The sequence below is a fragment of the Pleurodeles waltl genome, chromosome 6 (assembly GCF_031143425.1).
Source record: "Pleurodeles waltl isolate 20211129_DDA chromosome 6, aPleWal1.hap1.20221129, whole genome shotgun sequence".
Classification (NCBI taxonomy): Eukaryota; Metazoa; Chordata; class Amphibia; order Caudata; family Salamandridae; genus Pleurodeles; species Pleurodeles waltl.
Genome location: NC_090445.1, coordinates 220,457,972 through 220,474,400, shown reverse-complemented (window position 1 = coordinate 220,474,400; position 16,429 = coordinate 220,457,972). Strand labels below are relative to the sequence as shown.

At 43.5% G+C, this 16,429-nt stretch overlaps 1 protein-coding gene across 4 annotated transcripts in view; it reads right to left on the bottom strand.

The window, feature by feature from the left end:
- DBF4B (DBF4B-CDC7 kinase regulatory subunit) overlaps window positions 1-12,616 on the bottom strand; it is a 175,315-nt gene extending 162,699 nt beyond the window's left edge. For 2 of the 4 annotated variants that reach the window (XM_069237927.1, XM_069237926.1), the window contains exon 1: window positions 12,150-12,616. The gene's annotated coding sequence lies outside the window, so the exon portion shown is untranslated. The remainder of the gene's footprint in view (window positions 1-12,149) is intronic. The other 2 variants (XM_069237930.1, XM_069237929.1) reach the window with 2 other exon arrangements.
- Between the last annotated feature and the right edge of the window lie 3,813 nt (window positions 12,617-16,429).

Here is a 16,429-nt window from a genome sequence, read left to right as displayed (position 1 = left end):
TGAACAGTTTTGGCCCAAATTCTCTCCGCAATTGTGGTTTTTTTAAACAGCTACCACAGGTAACACAAGCATGGGCAAAGCCAAAAGATCCCCCCTATGCAAAAGCTATTGGCTTTGCCTATTATTTTAGCAATCTTTTACACCAGCTTGGCAGCTTTGCAGCATGGCTAAAAGCTAATTGAGTAAGGAGAGTGGAGTGTTGTAAAGTAAAGTGTCGTGGAGTACAGTGGGGTGCTAAGGAGAGGCGCAGAGATGCGTGGAGTGGTATAGAGTACAGTGGAATGGATTGGAGTGTTATGGAGTGACACTGTTGCACAGGGAGCACAGTGTAATAGCTGCATAGAGCGTTGTAGAGTGGTGTGGAGGGACATAGTGTAGAATTTAATAGAGTACAGTGTCAGAGTGGTCTAGAGTGAAGTGGCGTAAAGCCAGCGGTGCAGAGTAGATTGTCACAGAGTGCAGGGGATTAGAGTGCACTGGTTTTGCGTAAAGCGGTATACAGGACATTGGCATAGAGATAAGTGACACAAAGTGGTACATAGGTGTGGTGCAGAAGAGAACAGAGTGGCACAGCATATTGTGCAATAGTGTGTATTGGTGCTGGGTGGAGTAGAGTGGCCTTGTGTGAAGTGGTGGTGTGTAGTACAGTTGTGCAGATTAAATTGGCATAAAGTGCAGTGGATTAGAATGCATGGTATTGAGTAACGTGGTGGAGAGTGCATTGGCATAGTGCACACTGACAGAGGAGAGCAGTGCAGAGGATAGTAGCGAAGAGTGCAGTGGCGTAGAGTGCAATGGCAGAGTGGAGTGGTGTAGGATGGAGTTTCATTCATTAGTACAATTGAGCGCTGCAGAGTAGCGTGCAGTGAAGCAGAGTAGCACAGTGACGCGGAGTGCAGTCTTGCAGAGTAGAGTGCTGTAGAGAGCAGTGGCATACAGTACAGTGGTGCATAGCAGAAAAGACTGGCGTAGAGTGCTTTGGTGTATTGTGCAATCATGTAGAGTGGCATAGTATGCAGTGAAAGTTTAGTGGCAGAGTGCAGTCTTGCAGAGAAGAGTATTTTAGAGTGCAGTGAGGGACAGTGGTGCAGAATAGAGTGCAGTGACAGCACTATGTTGTAGAGTGGCGTAGAATAGACTGTAGTTGAGTATAGTGGCACAGAGTAGTTGGCATAGAGTGCATTGGCATTGAGTAAAGTACATTGGGTAGAGTGCAGTGGTTTAGAGTAGAGTGGTGTAGAGTGCAGTGGTGCAGGGTAAAGTGATCCAGAGGGGCACAGCATAGAGTGGTGCAGGGTAAAGTGCTCCAGGGTAGTGACAGACTAGTGGCATAGAGTGTACTGGCATAAAGCGGAGTGGTGCAGAGTGGAGTGGCCTAGATTGGAGTTGTGCTGAGTGCAGTGGTGAAGGGTGGTGCATAGTAGAGTGCATTGACAGAGTAGAATACATAGGTGGAGAGTGAAGCTGTGTAGAGCACAGTGGTACACTGTAGATTTGAGTGGCGCAGAGTAGAGTGGTGCAGTGGCACAGAGTAGTGCACAGTTCAGTGGGGGAGAGCAGTGTTGCAGAGTAGCATGTCGCAGGAGTAGTGCATAGCAGTGATGCAGTGTAGAATGGAGCAGTATAGAGTGTACTGTTTTGAGTAAAGCGGTGTAAAGTGCGTTGGCCGAGAGTGGCATAGTGAAGAGTGACAGAGTGCAGTGGTGCAGAGTAAATTAGAGGGGCTTAGAGTGGACTGGCGTACAGTGCAGTGGCATAGAAATGAGCGGTGCCTAGTGGAGTGGCTCAGGGGAGAGCGCAGAGGTGTAGAGTGGAGTGATGCAGAGCAGAAGAGTGCATTGGCGTAGAGTTGTTTAGAGTAGAGTGGTGCAGAGCCGAGTGCAATGGCCTAGAGTAAACGGTCCTGGTGAGCAGTGGTGTAGGGGCATGGAGTAGAGCTATGCAGAGTAGAGTCACAGTACAGTGGTGCACAGTAAAACAGAGTGGCATAAAGTGCAGAGTACAACAGTGTAGAGTTTAGTGGAGTAGAGTGTTGCATAGTAGAGAATAGTGGTATAGAGTGCAGTGTAGATTGGCATAGAGCGCAGTGGTGTAAAGTGCATTGTTTTTGAGTAAAGTGATGCTGAGTGCATTTGCATAGAGTGCAATGGTTGGATAGAGTGCAGTTTCGCAGAGAGGTACAGAGTAGAGTGGCACAGAAAGGAGTGGTGCAGCGAAGATTGAAGTGGTGTAAACTGGAGTGGAGCAGAGTAAATTGTTTCAGAGTAAAGTTAAGTGGTGCAGAGTGGAATGGTGCACAGTAGAGTGAGGGGTGCAGGACAGAGTGCAGTGTATACTGGAGTGGCGTAGAGTGGTGTGCACTGGCGTAAGATGCAGGGGCGTAGAGTGGAGTCAGTGGCATGAAGTAGAGTGTGCTGGCTAAGAGTGCATAGTAGAACAGAGTGGGATGGGGTGCATTGGTGAACAGCTGGGGTCTTCAAACTAGGGGGCCTCAAATGATCCCAGGAGGGAAGAGGGGGGTGCCAGGGTCTTGCCAAGAGAAGCATTTGGCTGTTAACAGGGCTTTGTTTTAAAATGAAAAAAATGACCAACAAATAAATAAATAATAATAAAAAATTTAAATTAAAAAAATATCCACCCCCACTCCTAATAATCACACTGGATTAGTAAGGCCTGTCTGACCAGAATAGTATGTTTGGCATCATGTATTTGATTGCATTTGTAAAACACTAACAGTAGTTAACTGCAATGTAGAAATAAATCTAGACCTTTTAAAACATTTCCAACCTAATAGAATAATTGTGAAAACGTTGGAGGGGGTCTTGGTGATTTATTTTCCAACGGGGGGGGGGGGGGGATGCAGCATTAAATAGTTTGAAGACCACTGGTGCATGGATGCAGAGTAGAAAGGCACAGAGTGAAGTGGCGTAGACAGTGGAAGGGTGAAGAATAGAGTGCAGTGACAGGATAGTGTGGAGTTATGCTGAGTAGAGTACAATGGCATGGAGTGGTGCAGTGTAAAGTGGAGTACGGTAAAGTGGAGTATGCATGGTGTGGTAGCACACTGCCATTAGAGACAAAACATCTTCAATTGAAATGCCCTTTACATTTGCACGAACATTCAGTTTTTTTCTGAAAAAAAGTATACAGCACACAAACTATAAACTTGTGGAAATGGCATTCCCTAGTGCATCAATTTATTTTGATGGTATTAAAATAGACTTGTTTCCCCCACACTCCAGAATCACCCCTAGTAGCCAGCATGATCATCATATAAATCCTCTCACTTTGAAGTCAGAAGTAAATACCAAGCTCCCTCGGAAGACCAAGCATGATACACGAGCTCTGACTTTGAACGCACAACAAATGTTACAAGATAAGAACCAGATTTAAAAGCTTGTTTACAGAAAGGGAGCACTTGGAGGGATAATGTAAATAACGTTTGGGCAAGGGAAGGGACAAACTCAAGCATAATACAAATAAAGCCAGTAAACAGAAAGAAAGAAAAAGTGAGCAACAAACCAAGGGTAAGCAACAGGCAGAATGCATTCCTAGGGAAGCTTTCCAAATGTCCAAGATGTCATTAGAAAACCAGACATCTGCACTGTCTGGAAGAGAGCGACCTAGAAATTACTATGAGCAGCTTCAGGCATTGAACTTATTTTTAGTTTCAAGACTTCCATGTGGGTCTTAAATTTATATCCAAATACTTATTTTGTCCGGAGCCTGTTTTGTGGGCAGTAAGGCCAAAAAAAAGTATCAGTACAACTGCCATTGAGATGGGGTAAATAACAGTATAAAACAACTGACAACCAAAAACAGTTTATTTCAGAAAAGTGAGCAAAATGAGGAGTTCAGTGGTGGCTACGCTGGCTTTTTTAAAATACTAAAAATTGGAGAAGGGTTAAATTCATAGGGGAAACAGATTTGGGGTTCACATTTAATTAGAAAAAGATGAATGAAACCAGTGAAGTCAAACATCAACAAGAAATTGCATATTGTTTCACCATACCGCACTCCCGCTAACGAGAGTGACTCAACAATACATGTCAATATCGAGGAAGGTCAAAGTGGCAGATATGTTAAGAGTTCTTCTGGAGCCACTGCACTTTTGAGTTTCCTTAAAAACGAGAAGTGTAGTTTCACCTAGGTGAAATTCCTTATATAAGGATGCTTGGAATATGTTAGATTTATAGAAACCTAACATCCCGAGGAAATCAAATGACTGAGGACGTTACAGAGGTTATAAAACATCTGACTACCAATATGGTAAAGGAAGCTGCACAGCATGCAGTAAAAGTACTTTAAACCATGTTTGATGAATAAACCTGCCACAACCAACTGTCAACAGACACTTTGGTGTCAAGTTTGTATACTTCTCACAGTGAAAAAAGTATGGGGCAAGTCACAGAACTTAAATCCACTACTGCAGATATACCAAACATAATTTTGGGTGAATGTTCAAATTTGCTATTATTTGGAAACTTCTTCATAAGCAAACCAAAGAATATCATAAGTATATGTCCTCCCCATGACAGGATTTGTTTTAGATTGTGCTAAACAATCTCAAAGGGGCATCCGAGCACTAAACAAATTCAAGAATAACTGGTGGCTGGGCAGAAATGTGGCGTACACAAACCAAGTACCATTGTAAACCAATCACAAACAAAATTCTAAAAATAGATGGGTGGTCAAGGAGGGAGGAAACGCCACCATAAATTCCTCAAATTAGTACAAAGTCCTAACATTACATATAATCCCACAGGACTCCAAATAAGTAAAACTTTTTAAGTTTTGTTAAATCTTCATGTGCTTTATACACAGGATTTTTTGGATCATATACTTTGTTCAAATTCGTCATAACTCTAGCCGCCAACTTGTGTATCGTTGGACATAATTCCCCCAATAACTTCTTCGGAGCTGTTCTATTAGCAACATCCAAATCCCAAGTATTCAGATGAATATGAGAATCCAATATATTCATTCACAGTCATAAATCAAATCTTCAAATTTCATCCACCAACAACATACATACCGAAGAGCAACCAGAGAGTACTCCATGCTCATTCACAATCAAACGTGTCCATGTATGAACGCCATACACAGACATGTGTAATGGTGAATTAACACAGAGAACTCGTTGTTCTTTGGTATATATCTTGTGCTAATTAACCTTTGCACTGCTCATAATTTTGTATATCATTATTGGTTACTAACCAGCAAAGAACCACTTTTGACTACTCCATGGCATTCAGAATGATCTCAGAACCAACTATATCAAAGCTATTCTGTTCAAACCTCTGGCTCAAACAGGCCTTCAATTATAGACCAACTTGAAATTCCCCACACTCAGGCAAACATACAAAAAGGAGTCTTGAGTAATACCTGTATTCTCTAAGGATATAAATCAACTTTCTGCCAATCTGGATTCTGTCCAGGTTGTGGCACAGAAATTGTCTGGACTGTGGAATGGACCACCAAAGTACCACAGACTGAAATGGAATGCAGCACTACTGTTACTTAATCTCTCCCGTGCCTTTCATACTGTATGCTATCCTTCAGCACTGCAGACACGCAACAGCATAGGAATATAGGGCACTGTTCTTCAGTGGACTGACTTGTCACAATCTTTGGGGGCCGCCGCAAATCTGAAGGGGATGCGGATTTAAAAAAAAAAAAAAAAAAATACATAAATAAATAAATAAAAAACCCATGCACCTGTTACCACCACCTCGCTCCTCTGGTGGTGTCCCAGCAGACCCTGGGACACCATCACAGGCTCCCTAAGCAATCCTGGCACTGCTCTCATGCTATATTTAGCATGAAAGCAGCGCCAGGATTGGTCTGAGCAGCTTGATCTGCATCAGACTGTGCATTGGAGCCTGTGCAGTTTCTCCAACCCAGCTGTGTAACACAGCTGGTTTGGAGAAACCCAAGCGCGCATGTGTGTTTGGCCGGGCAAACAGACATGGGCACTTAAGTGCACTATTCTCCCCACCATCCTCCCCCCCCCCCACCTCCACCTCCCACCTCACATTGCCCAGCATCACCCCCAATGCACAAATGCTGCTGGCTGAGCCGGCAGATGATAAACAACACAATAGTAAAATATTGTTTTATTTTTCAGCTGCTAGTTTAGCCGGGGGGGGGGGGGCAACGCTCCATCATTGCAAAGCAGCTACCCCTGCTTACAACTCCCTCATATTACTTCCTTGATCTCTTCTGCGCTGTTTCTCTCTGCGGTTGCTGATCTTCATTACTCCACTATCATGCCACTATTGTAACATCTACGGCAGATCTTTCCCAAGCCTTATCTCTTCTTTTAACTCGAAAGCTACAATTACGTTTTTGGCATTATCATTCTAAAGCTTGAAACATCATCTGACCACAACTACTGTGCCATCTGCCAATGCCTCCAAGTGGTGGGCCACTGAAAGCTAACTAACCACCTCAAGATTAACACAACGAAAATGGAGATACCCTCACTTGGGAAATGAACCAACTACAACACCACAAGTAAGCAATTTGGATAAGATTCTGGATTCTACGTTCTCCTTATTAACAAATTGATCTTGTCATTAAGTCAGCCATACCAACTATCATGCTTTAGAAGTTATTGTAATGAATTTTGGTGCGTGGCCCAGCATTTCCACACCAACATGCATTTATACCTCTCCTGAGCATTGCTTGATGTGCTTTAATTTTAGTGTGGCTCATTTGTTTAATCTTTCTACAATGCCTCAGGCAGAGCGAGCCAGACTCAGAGAAGAGATGACTGATTTCCATGGAAACCTGCTGTGGACCACACTTGTTATAATGTATGTGCCTGAAACGTCCGGGAGCAAAATCGAGAGTGGAATAAGAGAATAAGAGATATAAATACTAAGCAGCATCGCAGCTCTTGAGAGCAACTTTAAAAGATGCATGCAGCTCCCAGAAACCGGTGCCCAGCCAAGTACTCCCTTCCAAGAGGTCTGGAAAGTTTGATGCACTCAAAGCTCTGCTTAAACTCCTAGTCTGAGACTCTGGGTCTGACAGAGCAATCACATAGCAGCAAGCCAGCTGGTGAACCCAGACTGCATCCGGGACTGCTTGCAACATAGATTTCTAAAACTTAAAAACCGTAATTCCTCATTGGTGCAATCCTGTTTATATTTCACGTTTTTCTTAGTCTTGCAGTTCCCAATTGGTTAAGTTTTTGTTACAGGTGTCTGTAGTTTATTTCAATGAAGCTTGCGATTCTTGAATAGTGCATCAACAGTGAACTGAGTCTCCTCTATGAGTCTGGGTAAATTCAGATTCTGGGTGGGTATGCACGACTAAGCACAACTGAGAGCTCTGACGTTGAGGATTACGACAGTAACAGCTTTTCAAAGTTTATTGGTGACTCAGAAAAGGTATTCAGACCACATGCTCATTTAATTATTAGCCCCTCTACAGAGTACACAAAACAATGTTAAAACCTTCCCTTAAAATAATCCACATCTGCGAAGCAGTTACTGTTTACATCATTTGAACTACCTAAGAATATATAGTTTTCCATATGATGTGTTTATGTATTTTTTCATGCAACAGGTGATTCTTGTACCCTTCATACTGTGAATGCAGTCGCCTCTAGGTGTGTGGGTAAGTTCACATTATAGGTGGGCTTGCAAGATGGGGTATGACTGGAGCCTCAAGTTCAGACTGAAGTTAGTGAATGTTTCTCACAATGCCTCTTGGTGGTCAAAGGTGTTCTGACAGTCTGCAACCCCTTTGCAGAGTACACAATCATGTGTGCCAATTGTAATTACTATTTTAAGTGAAGGAGATACACAGCTGTTGAAATACTCATCACCAAACTAAGAATATTAAAATACTGTAATTACAGAACAAGAGAGAGAATGTGTGTGAGAGTGAGCATTGCTAGGAAGACGACACAAGGAAGTACATGCAGGAAGACGACAGAAGAGAAAGTGGTGAAATGGAAGAAAATGACATGCAATATATGCAGATAAAGGATTCACAAAGATTTGAAGAGAAAACAAAAAATGCCTTGAGTGGCTAACAAAGTGAAAAACATCAGAGAAAAAAGTGTGAAGGGAAGAATAGGAATGTTTGAGATACTCTGAAGACCGCTATCCTTTCCACAAGTCTAGTAATATTCAATTTACAGCCTAATTTCCTCAGAATTAAGTCATCTTCAATTCTAATTAGTCACAACAAAATAATTATTACTCATTGAGCGGATAATTCTAGGACGCATTAGCCACATCAAAATGTCCAGCTTGTGTTAGGTGTGTGATATGTCTGAATACGGTAACTGAAAACTCACTGGAAGGCACTCAAATACTGGTCATTGCTTTGAATTGCTCAAGAGAAAGTGTAACTCAAGATGCCGCACATCTGACAGCCAAATGTCACTCATACACCAACTGAATCTAAAGAAGTGTTAGACATGAGCAATCTGAAAACGTGGCAACTATGCCTGATTGTCCTACATAGAACGGTATCCCTATGTTGAATATTCTCTTACGTAAGATTCCTTTAAAAATTACAAACTGCTATTCCTTTAGAGCTTTCAAGTCTTATCCACACCAACGTTATGTGTGTTGGATCGCTGCCTCACCCACAGACTACAAAAAATTCACAATGCAGCTACCCAGACAACTTCTTAAACTACATTTCAGAACTGCCACCTTACTGACTGCCTTTAACTAGACGTAGGATTAAAGCAAAGTACATCACATAGAGAGTGAGCGACGTCACAGGATCACTTTTCCTTTACCACAAAATCTACACCTAGTATCAAGTAGGTTGCTTTGCTCTTAGGTGACACCACTCCTTCCTTCAAAAAAGTTTTTCACAGGCAGATATTCTCAATCCAGAGAGTGGAGCATTGGAACTCGCTCCCTGCAAGAAATTATAAACACGGTCAGCCAGTTTACCTGTGAGTAAATTGTAAAGGATGTTGTTCCACATTTAAATAGCTGGGGGACACATATGTACTTGTAAGCAGAAATGGGTCAATGCTTACACTTTTCTACAACTCCTCTACCCTAAGCACTATTATAGGTTTATATTACACCCCTGTAGACCAAACTACCACCACACTCTTTTCAAATATGCACTGAGAAAGGTTCTGAAAGAAGTCTAGTGATAGAGTGTTTCGTCGACTTTTTGTGGATCTAAATTTCAATGCAGCGATAGGCCTCTGTATCATAGCTTCCCAGGGTTCTGAAAGAAACATGCAGATCCTGCACAGCAGCATACATTAGTAATAAGTTCACTACATATTTGTTCACCTGTCTATGTGTTTATGGTCAAATGGGGTGAAAATTCATATCGCCTTCACTTTCTCTGCCCGTAATGACGTAGCAGCTAAAAGGTAATAGTCTAGATTGGGAGATCACTGTCCCTTAGGCAGAGTGATTATAAATCATGAGCAAAGCAGGCAATTGCTTAGGGCCTTCGCCGTCGAAGAACCCTGAAGCGATGTCTTCAGTTAATAAAGAAGATTCCGAACAGGTACGTTTGAAGAGATGTATTAAGCACAAAGATACATGACCAGCGGGAAAGCCAGGAGATCTTTAACTGTTCTTTTTCAAACATATTCCATTCCCCGCATTCTAGCCTCCCTCATTGACCCCGAGCCTCACATTCCACCCGCTAGTCTAAAAACCTAACACATCTTTCCCCTTTAAATGCAAAATTCAACAACAAAAGAATTAACCCCTAAACACCACCCCCATACAAAGAACAAACTTCATATTATTTCAATATCTCACATTCTTATTATAACATTTTTCTATGTTCCACAACTGTTTATGACTTTCCCAACAAATTAATGCCCCACATTCCATGTCCTATAATCCTGCAACCATACTGGTCTTTTCCTTTCCCTTGGTGTTCTGACATCCATATGGTCCAAGACCTGCAGCACCCATTTCCTGGGCTCAGGATCCTTACCTCGAACCCCACGTGCTTCACTTTGTATGGCCAACCTGTCCTTGATCCACCATTTACCATCATCCAATCTGACCACACTCACCTTAACACACACCACTTTCTTGGGCTCCAAATACTTAGAACTTCCTTTTGTGATTATGCCTGGTAATTGGACTCTAACCCAGTCATCTTCCCTCACACGCCTGGTCTTTCTTCCACTCAAATACTTGCTTTGTGCTTCTGCTCGTTTCTCATTCACCTTTAATGGTTTCTCCTTTGACACTTCCAAACCACCCATCCACTGGCACACCAACTTGTTACCTGCCTCTCTTCCCTTGAGTAGGGCAAATGGTGACATTTCTGTGACAGCTCTTGGTGTGGTGCGTAATGCCCACATAAGATGTTCCATCTCTTTTTCCCCCATTCCAATCCATTCACCAACAACTGCTTATTGTCTTTGATCACCCTATTGCACCTCTCCACCAAACCATTACTTCAAGGATGATACAATTAAATTGTCACATGCTTCACTCCCCAGTTATTCATAAACTCCTTTAATTCTCTGGATGTGAACTGGACTCCACTATCCATCACAATTTCTGATGTAACACCTTCCCTCAAACACAGCTCACATAGAAATTTCATCACATCCTTTGTTTGGATTGTTCTCACAAATGTAACCTATGGCCAACGTGAATAGTACTCCACTAGTACAATACCATATCTACAATTCCCCTTTAATATATTCAGTGGTCCAATAACATCCATGCCTAATTTGACCCATGGTTTGTCTGGTACCTGTACCACTTTGATGGGACTCGGTGCTGTCCCTTTGGATTTATCACTCAAAGCACATAATACACATCCTCACACCCAATGCTCTGCTTCTCTATCCACTCCTTGCCACCAAAACGTTTCTTTAATCCTCCTTTTCATGGCACTCATGCCTCCATGAGCCAAATGCAATACTTTACTCCACGTTTTTTGTGGCACCACCACCAAATTAGCCCATCTCAAAATGTGACATGCACAGTTCAACTCATCAAAAATCTCCTTATACCCCCTGCAATGACTCATGTACTTTTCCCTTAGGCCATCCTACACTTAACCATGAAAGCAATTACAACAGAACTTCATCCTACATACATTCATAAATTGTCCCTTTTTTGCATCTACCATACCATCTGTCCGCTGCTGGACACATTGGTTAACTACCTAGATGTTTCCAACTACTGCATCAATAGCACTCAAAAAGGTTCTCTCCTCACTTCTATCCTCAGACATAGGCCTTTTTTCTTTACTTGGATCCAACACGCAGGGTGAGACAGACAATACGATCCCCTGGCCCTCTCCCAACCATCGACCTCTGCCTCACCTTGCAAATGCCCGCTCAGCTAAACGACGGAATAATGGTGCAGTGCGAACTAAATCAGGTCTGCCATCCTGCTGGTCCGCTCACGCAGGTCCTCCAAGTCGACGTCAACTTAAGCAATGTATTTGGTTAATAAAGAACACTCCAAAACAGGTACTCTTGAAGAGATTTATTAAGCACCAACATACATGACCAGAGGGGAAGCCAGGAGATTAACTGTTCTTTTTCAAACACATTCCTTTCCCTGCATTTCAGCTTCCCTTACTGACACCACGAGCCTCCCATTTCACCTGCTAGCCACCTGGTAGTCTAAGAACCTAACCCACACCCCCCGAAAAGTGAAAACTCTCTTTATTTGACCTCTTTCTATTCCATTCCTCCATATAAACCTCTCCACCTTTATTTATATCTCTCTAACGAGTGCCCAGGGCAGGACATATTTCAACTGTTTTTGAAAAACTGTCAAGGTTTAATATATGGTTTAGTATTGATTGGCATCATGCAAGCTTGGGCTAGCATGAACTGGTTAAAACAATTAAAAATATTCTAAAGAAGGAGCCCAAAATATGTCTGGCCTGGGCCCCCAAAAATCCTTAGGATGACTCTGCTGCTAGGTAGTTTCCTTCTGAACCTGTCGCCCTGTAAGGCCTGAATGTTGTCTTGTAGCTCCTCCCTCAGACCCCTGTTTAATAATCCGCGTGGATCTTCAATAACTACCCACTTCTCAGACGCCTTCCTCAATGCATTCGTCCATCAGTAACATTTTTATATAATTTCTGCCCCATTTATCGCCGAGACTAGTACTCCCCCCCCCTCACTTTTTTCAAGATCATGACCCGAGAATACTTACTCACAGGACCTTGCTTCGACTTTCCTCAAATACCCACGTCCGCTGACAGGGGCCCGACCTTTTGCCTTCTTTTCCACATAAGCCTTATTTTATGGGTTTGAGCACGGTTTCTTCTCATTAACTTGCTGGAAGCGACACTCTTGCGCGATGCGACACTCTCGCCCCTGGTCTAAGGCCTCTGCTCCTTTTGTTAGGTTGGGAACCCCTCCATAGAAGGGTTGTTTATGTCAATAATTCAGCATGCACAACCGTTGTGTATGACGTCTAAGATCCACCACAACAATCTTCAGCGATGGTGGAGGCTTGGCGGGTATCCAAGCCTCCCACAAGCCCCCCTCACCTCATCTGTTCTCACCTAGTTAGGTGAATTGTTCCTCATTCCTCCGCAGGAAGGATCCCCATAGCTCCTTCGACAAATCCTTTTCACTGTCACTACCGGTACTTTCTTTAGATTTAAATTTCCTGAAGGCCCGCCCCGGATATCGTGTGAGAGAAAAGGGACGGGAACCCGAAGCAGCCAAACGATTTCAACGTGTTCAGTATCAGTGTAAGAAGGCGGGGTAGACGTAGAGATAGAAAGCGGACTAGGATAGCTGACTACAGCTGCTGCCACAAAAGATCTTTTGGTCTAGGTAGTAGCATAGGTTGCCTTGCTATTTCGGACTGTTTAGTTTTTAGTCACTAGCAATTAGAGACTCTAAGCAAATATTAAGCTATGATGGCGTTTTCGAATAAAAAATAGTTATAAATAATGACGAACTCTTGCTCCAAACATTACACACTTGAAAAAGGATGTTTAGAGTGAGCAAAGCAACTGAACACCATTCAGAAGCAGCAACAGAGGCAACGTTTATTTTTAGTCAACGTGAAGAAAATACCGTAGATAGAAATGAATACACATTTCTAGACAGCAAAATGTGGATTGATCTCCTTGAAGCGAAAAAAAGTTATCCCAAGCTCTAAAAGCTTAAAAAATAATATTGATAAGATATTTAACTGTTTACTTTTACAATATCGCATCATTCTATTTAGTACTATTTATTTATGCATGCAACTTTAAACAACAGACAATACCCGAAGGTGTTAGAGTGGTTTACATAAGAAGTAAGAGGATGCATATGAATACTGTAGGAAAGCACTCTCTTGGTCATAGTTAGCCTTCACTTTTGCTTGGTACCTGATGTGATTTCAACTGAAAGTGCACAGGGTTCCTGCTAACCAGGTCCCCAGTGCCAGATCTATTTCCCCACAATTGTACAGTTGTTTTCCCAATTGGCAAAACCGCCAGCACGCTCTGTAAGTCCCTAGTAAATGATAACCCTGGTAACTAGGTCTTGGGGTACTAAGGAGGGTCCATAAGGGCTGAAGAACGAACTGAGCCATCCTCAGGGACCCCTCACCAAAAGTACATAGTGCAGCCATCGCAGGTTGCGTGTCTTGATGCAGACAAAAGTGAAAACACAACCTGTCACACATCCCCATGTGCCAGGTCCCCTATCACTACATATAATATTTGTAAGTCACCCCTACAGAAGGCCTTCCAGCCCTAAGGCAGGGTGCAATATATCACACATAAGGGCATATCTGCCTGAGCAGATATGCTCCTGCTATGTCTTTGTTGATTCTTAGACATAGTAAGTGAACAGGGAAGCCATTTTAGATACATGTGCTGAACACTGGTCAATGCGAGTTTCCCAGCTACATGATGGCTTCACCGAAACTAAGAATGTTTGGTGTCAAACATCTCGTATTAATAAACCTTTACTGATTCCAGTGATGGATTTATTAATACAAGCAGACCGAGGGTACCCATGAAAATCTAATCATCTGCTAGTGTGTTGGCTGACTGGTCTGAACCAGCACAGCCACCCTAGACAGATTTCTGACCTCCTGAGGTGATATCCAGCGCTCTTGGAAGCCAGGAACAAAAGCCTGCTCTGGGCGAGGAGTTGTCACCTCTTTCAGGCAGGATAGACATTCCAGGGCAGGAAGCTTCAAAGGACCAGCCACCATTGTTATGTGACCCAGGTCTCTCCAGATTACAGAGAACACCACCCGTCCTTACTCCACTTCTTGGCAGCAAGACAGGCAGGAACATTAGTAAGATTTAGAGGTGTGCCCACATCATGCCAGCCCCACCCCTAAGGTGGACCAGCTGATGTGGACACAACTTTTCAAATTCCTCCATCTTGTTTTGAACAAAATTAGTATTCTAGGGTCAGGGTTATGCAAACATCCCAGCAAAAGTGGTTATATAGAGGGTGTAGTCACCCTAAAGGTAATCAACCCATTGGCTGCTACCTGGCACTCCGTGTAACACCCCTAAGTTGGGTTTTCAGGTGGCACCCTTGAACCCAAGAACTCAGATTTGACGAATGAAGAGGAGAAGGACAAAGAAGACTCACTGTCTGGCGAGAACAGCAGAAGAGCTGTGGACTTTTTGGCACAAAACCCTGCCTGTTCACAGCTCTCTTGACAATTGCAACAGAGTGACTCATTGTGCAAAGCTGGAGAACTGCCAAAGCCTCTGTTAGCATGCCAGCACCTCACAAATTGCTGCCAGTCTTCCTTGCAGTCCGCAGGCACCGAAAAGCAGAGACCAGTCCACTGCCTTGCAGCTTCCCAGCCCCAACCAATGCTGCAGACGACCAGGAGAAAGTACTCGTGCTCTGGACTGCCAGCTCTGTCTCCCCACCAAAGGTGAAGACATCAGAACCATCCGGAGCCATGCAGCATCAACCCCTAGAGTACCGGACGCCCTGCACCAAGCACCAACAGTGAGAGTTCATTCTGGATTCCCCACTGCACCAGAACCAAGCAGCTGTTGAGGGACATCAGCACCACTGAGATCCACTTCATGAGTGACCCAGGATTCTTGATTTTACCCTGGCCAGCTGTTGTCCCCTAACCATGAGACGCACCATTGTGTACTAGCCCAGCTGCCCTAACCAATCTGCACCCGAGCAGCCCGCCTTCAGGTACAGAAGAACAGGCTGTGCCCCCTTGCTCCAAGACTCCTTGAGACCCAAGCCCCCCGTTTGGGAGCTCTTAGACTTGTCCCTAAGTCCGCCTGTGCAGCCTGTTTCCAGGTGGCCCCCCTTCACCTTAGCGTGCCCAGCTACAACCTCACCAGCACCCTGCTCCCAGTGAAATCCGGGTGCCTCCCAACGAACTGCTGGTAGTGTTTTGGACTATGGGCCTCTACAACTTCAAACCCGGAAGGTGAACCCCTGAAACCTACTGTACTTACCTTTATGCATTACTGACTTTTCATTCAATGGGATTGCATTGTGCGTAAAGGCAAACAGGTTTGAACAGTTTACTTACCTGTAGAAATTGATATAAAGAACAATACTTACTCTTTAACGAAGTTCTTGGTTCTCAAAACATATATAAAAAATAACTGTTATTCTTCTAAATTTGTTATGGATTAATTGTTTGAGTGTGTGTCTCATTTATTGCCTCTGTGCGTACAACAAATGTTTAGCACTACCCTCTGATAATCCTAACTGCTCGCCCATACTACCACAAAAGAAAGGGTTAGTATTATCTACCTTTGCCTCTGTCTACCAATTGAGGAACCACTGGACTCTCTGCATGGTGTACTTCTTTTTAGTGCACCAAATAGAGAGCCAGCTTCCTACAAATACGTAAGTGACACAAACTTTCAGACATGGCAATCTACAAAAAAAAATAAGATAGGTGAAAACCGCTTGGCTACCAAAAAATAAAGAAGAAATGCAGTGACAAAAATAGCACTAGAACTTCCCCATTGAATCTGTTTCTCAGATGCACTAAAAACAGTGCACTGGCTCCTGGTGACGAAAAGAGTGATTTTCAAATCTCCTTGCCTTGTCTTCAATGCTGTTCATGGTATTGTCTCTGTCTACTTAGCACGCAAATTTAATAACCACATCCCGTCACACAGTTTATGGTTGTAATGGTCGCTGCCTGGTGGAAGGGGGTTTATCGTGGCAGCGGATCCTTGGTGCTAAATGACTGGTACTGCACACTAAAATTGTACTATTCGGCAAAGGTGATCATTGTGCAATCAACCTTTACAACTTGCCAGATCTCTGGAGCACAGGGAATCCTGAATTTCAACCCGAGTGTCAGTCCTTCATGATGACCTGGGCCTCAACCTGTAGGGCTCGAGTCTGACGTCAGTGCCTCAGGCTAGCTTTGTCATTGGTAGCTTTTCTCTTCTGCTGGGTGGCCTCAATTTCAAGCTCAGCCAGTTGCCACCCCAAACCTGCAGCAGATCAGCGGGGACACAGTGG